At 36.4% G+C, this 5,601-nt stretch overlaps 1 pseudogene; it reads right to left on the reverse strand.

Annotated features, from left to right (window-relative positions):
• Positions 1-4,568: 4,568 nt before the first annotated feature.
• LOC133768339 (U2 spliceosomal RNA) lies at positions 4,569-4,687 on the reverse strand (annotated as a pseudogene).
• Between the last annotated feature and the right edge of the window lie 914 nt (positions 4,688-5,601).

A 5,601-nucleotide genomic window follows, 5' to 3' on the forward strand; every position in this document is an offset into this window, starting at 1 on the left:
GAGTTGAGGGGAATCCCTATAGTAGAGACAGCTAGCTGCCAACAAAATCATTGATGCCTCTTCCAGAGTACAGAGTTGGTGTTGAGGAGCAGTTGCCCACCTTGAGGCTATATTTTCCAGTCCACCTTCCCCTGTGAGGCCTTGAGCTATTCTGGCCACTCTAAACCCTGTGTGCAGGTTCCAGATCCAGAATTTAAAAAGCAACATCCAACTTTTCTAAGTTCTCTTTTAGCTTTTGCTATGTGAGTACTGTAAGACTCAGTGGCTACTGGCATCAGGCACAAGTTATACATGGGCAAACGGGGAGGAGCCGTAAGACCCTTCCAGGGGCCACACCAAGGACCCTGCTCTCCTCTGTGACCATCTGCTTTATGGTTTAACTTGTGGTTAAAATATTCTGATAAAATGAGAGCTCAGCCAAACCAAAGAAGTCTAGTTTTTAGCCACATGTGAAGAGAGCCCAGAAGTATGCAACTCCCAGTTGTCAATCAAAAAGTCAGTCATGAGCAACACAGCCACATAACCAGTCAACACCTTAACTCTGAGGGATAAAAGTCCCAAATGACGAAGAGGGGTACTATGTTTGCTCTCAACTGGCCTGTTGCTCTTTTATAAATTTTGCTTTATGTTCTATGCTTTATATTCCAAGAACTCTATGTTCTTCTAATTGAACTGCAATTCATTATTCCATTATCAAAAAAGAACCAAGGAAAGCAGGCCACCACCAGTGACACTAGGATCATCAGGCAAAGAACATTCACCATTAACAAGAAAAGTGAATAACAGCAATAATAAAACATTAGAGTTTAACAATTCACACAATAGCAATAATAAAACCATAGAGTTTGACACTTTACACATTTTAGGTCTATTTATTATAGAAACCAGCTTTGCTTTATCAATACACACTTCAGTGAGGTACCTGGCTATGCATCCAATCAACTTATGGTGTAATCCAGCAATCAGGGAGATGAGTTCTGTACAGTTTCCAATTTCCCTGTTAGTGCTACATTCTTATCTATGAATAGATACCAAATATGATCAGATATCTGAGGAAAGCACCCAAAATGTCTAAAAGAAAGATAGCAGGCTTATAGATAATCAGGCTGAGGCCAATATTGAGGCACAATGGGTTAATGCACAGCTTGCAACACTGGCATCTGATATCAGAGTGCTCATTCCAGTTCTGGCCGAACTGCTTCCAATCCCACTTCATGCCAACGCACCTAAAAAGGCAGTGGATGATGGCCCAAGTACTTGAGTCCCAGCCACCCACGTGAGAGACCCAGATGGAGTTTCTGGCTCATGGCTTCGTCCTGGCCCAGTCCTGGTTGTTGTGGGCCTTTGGAGAATGAAGCAGCAGATAAAAGATCTCTCTTTTCTGTCTCTGCCTGTCTCTCTCTCACTCTGCTTTTTGAATATATAAACAAATAATTTCATTAAAAAAGAAAACCAAGCATGGGAAGGAAGAATTCTTAATATTCCCAAAAGAAGCTAAGAATTATACAGGAAACAAAAGATAACCAGAACATGTGACAGGATTTGTGTGAACAATATTTATGAAAGCACAATAATGTTAAGTGGTGGACAAATAATTGTAATATAATAATACCAGTAGAAAAAAACGAGAGAGTATAATGTGAGGGAGGATATGTGAGAAAGAAATTTTCATTTTCCAACTGAAATTGTATATTGTCTACATTTTTAAAAATAGGGTATAATATAAGAATTTTATATATGTATACAGAAGTAAATACAAGATGAAGATGACTTAGTTAAAGAGTTAGAAATGTCGGCCTCTGTATGTTCAGGTAAGGAGAGATAGAGCAGAATTACTCTAGTTTTGCTATTCTTTTCTTTTTTTTTAAACTTTTATTTAGTAAATATAAATTTCCAAAGTACAGTTTATGGATTATAATGGCTTTCTCCCCCCCATAACCTCCCTCACACCCACAACCCTCCCATCTCCCGCTCCCTCTCCCATTCCATTCACATCAGGATTCATTTTCAATTATCTTTATATACAGAAGATTAATTTAGTATATATTAAGTAAAGTTTTCAACAGTTTGCACCCACGCAGAACAGAAAGTGTAAAATTCTGTTTCAGTACTAGTTATAGCATTAATTCACATTGAACAACACATTAAGGACAGGGATCCTACATGAGGAGTAAGTACACAGTGACTCCTGTTGCTGACTTAACAATTTGACACTCTTGTTTATGATGTCAGTAATCTCCCTAGGCTCTAGTCATGAGTTGCCAAGGCTATGGAAGCCTTTTGAGTTTGCCGACTCGATCTTATTTAGACAAGGTCATAGTCAAATTCTAAGACATACAGAACATTTTAACTCTAAATTCTGCACATGTGCAACTAAGATAAATAAAAGTTAATTTAAAATGGAAAACAACATGAGTGACATTTTATTTTCCCCTTATTTAGATCAACCTAGTAGCATTATACCTTATTTGAACTAGTTAATTCTACAATTCTCTACTCATTGCTACCACATCTTACCCATCACCAAAATGTGTCAGATTTCTCAATTTTGAAGAGGAGACTGTTTCATTAGAAAGTTTGCCTGTAAATAATCACAATGCAGATAGAAATGAGCCATATTTTACTCCATTAAAACTGCTTTTTTGCCATCATACTTCATAAGTTACCTATAAAAGCATGCATTTGATTAGTTAAATTGCTAAAAATTTCACAGTGGAATTGCTTCTGTTATTGCATAGTGATTCCCAGAGGAGGTAAGAGGAGATAAGAAATTAAATAACGGGCTGGCAATGTGGCACAACAGCTTAAGTCACCACCTGCACTACCAACATCCCACACCTGAGTGCCACTTCAAAGTTCTGGTTGCTAGGCTTCCCATTCAGCTCCCAATTAATGTGCCTGGAAGAGCAGCAGAAGATGGCCCAAATATTTGTGCCCCTGCCATCCATGTGGGAGACCCACATGGAGTTCTGGGCTCATGGGTTTGGCCTGATCCAGCCCCGTCCATTATAACAATTTGGCAAGTGAACCAACAGATGGGAGAACTGTGTGTGTGTGTGTGTGTCCCACTCTCTGTCACTCCACCTTTATAAATATATAAAGTCTTAAAATGAATTAAATAAGAATAAAAGATTTCCATATCAAACCTTAGACAATGTTTCTTCTGATCATATATGCTGGTATGAAGCACTACAAAATTCAGTGGTGGGGCTTGAACTCTTAATAAAAATATAGTAAGATAAAATATCAATGGTTCCTTTCCCAGAGTGACCTTGGAAGTTATTGTTTGATTCCTTACAAAAGCAAACTTCATCCATGTGTAAACACTCAGGTCAAATCTTCACAGTAGGAATGATTAAATCCATGTTAGGACAGGCAGAACCAAGAGATTTCAGTCCTAAAATAGCATAGTTTCAAACTGATAGTGAAACTCTGAGTCATGATATTCAATGTTATAATTGAAAGATTTATTATCAAATATCCAAGAAGTTTTTTTTTAAAAAAAATCCTGTGATCGCTTTACATTTATGACAATTTTTTATAACTAAAATTACTAGCAAGATATAAAATGCTCTTGCCAGGGTGGAATACAAATTCTCCAAAGATTTACTGCCACAATGTGTTGATGTGTCGTTTCATCACGATAACTGCTGCCACAGATTATAAAAAGGAACATTATTTCTAAAATTCAGTCTGAACAAGCCGTCTAGACCAGATAGAGGAGCGGAGAGAGAAAGCAAGCTGAGAGTGATTCCTGACATCCTTGCATTTCTAAAAACTGCAGCTTCAAAAAGCAAAGCCCTCCTATGCAGTAATTATATTTTGTCATTTTACATAATAATATAGCTTGCAGTATACTTCTGTTTTCCAAATCACCTGGGGGTTGCAAATTGTTCCTGCAATTATCTGATTTTCTATCTCACCGGGACAGTGTTTCTCAAACTGTGAGGTTGATCACCCTGGGGAGATGTCAATCTTTTCCTGGGGCTGTGAAAGTCAACTCAAAGAGAAGAGTAGTGTATTTCTCTGCACACTAATTATTTCACTAATGGCTGAGAAGGCAAAATCATTTAATTAGGAATTTTGAGGGTGAATTTTTATAGGTGAAATGTAACATTTCTCTTCCACATGCGTCATAAAATATATTTGTGGGTTTTATTTGCATTCATACATTAAAGGATGTAATTTATTTTGACCATCAGTTTAATTTTTTTGTATTTCAAAACAGGAAGAATATAAAGATTTGTAAAGAAATACTAAGATTTCAAGGAAAAATTAGAGTTTTGCTTGATTTCTAAATGTACTTTATGAATACTCAAAGGATTTGTTGACAATTGCATCATTTCTTTTTTTTTTTGACAATTGCATCATTTCTAAGATATAATGGTATTCCAATTTCTCTTTAACATGATAACTCATTGTCAATTATTTTGTGAGAAGAGTTAAAGCATTGGAGATTATTTTCCTTGTCAGTAACTATAGAATAAGACCTCATAAATGCTATGTGTTGCTTGCAGCGCAGGCCCTGATGAGATAGGATGTGCTATTAGAAGTAATGGTGCTGCTGAAGGGGGTTTTCTCCAAGGCTGTGTTCTACAAACATGAGAAATATTTACAGCTCAGTTGATCTATTGCCCAGATAAGCATAATACTACACTTGATCTTAGCCAAAAGGCTGAGAAGCAATCAGAATAAGCATAATAAACTATTTGCTTTTGGAGTTGACATGTCTGTAGGAATAATTTTAATATTATGACTGGTTAACCAAAAGTCTAGCTATTATATTCCTTATGAGATATTACCTTTCCACTTTAAAAAATGTGTTGATAGCACCTCTGTTCTATATTTTTTGGAATATATTTTTGTATTTCTTTATTAAAAATCTTTCTTTTATAACTCTACCTGATTTTGAATGAAAGATGACAAATATAGAAACAATAGAAGCATTGCAAACTTTTCATATATTTCCTACTTCCAATTTTTATATCTTTGTATTTTCTGAAAATAATTATATATGTCTATAATTTTGTATGCTACTTTTTCTGCTTAAATATCCTTTTCTATGCATTCTCCATCTGCGTGAAATTCAAAAGCACATTACTATAATTATACCAAAGTCTTCATAAGCATGAAGAAAGTTAATTAACCAATTAAGGCAATTATCTTGACATGTTCAAAGGTGTGTTAACTAAAAAGACTACAAATAAGACACAAAAAGTTTGGGCATTTTGGCACAGTGGGTTAAGCCACCATTTCAGATGCCCACATCCCATATGGAAATACTGATTTAGCACTGGCTACTCCACTTCTGACCCAGCTTCCTGTTAACACATCCCGTAAGGTAGCTGAGGATGGTTCAAAGTACTTGAGCACCTACCACCCACATGGAAGACCTGGATGGATTTCTGGGTCCCTGGCTTTGACCTGGCCCAGCCTTGGCATTTATGGATGTTTGAGGAGTGAACCAGCCAGCAAAGGAAGATTCTTGCATATCTTTCTGTGTCACTCTGCCTTTCAAATAAATATCTGGTTTTAAAAAGAGACAGCTATTTCTCTTCACTTTGCACATGATCTAATGGGATACATGCTTCTATAAAAGAA

The sequence above is a fragment of the Lepus europaeus genome, chromosome 1 (assembly GCF_033115175.1).
Source record: "Lepus europaeus isolate LE1 chromosome 1, mLepTim1.pri, whole genome shotgun sequence".
NCBI lineage: Eukaryota > Metazoa > Chordata > Mammalia > Lagomorpha > Leporidae > Lepus > Lepus europaeus.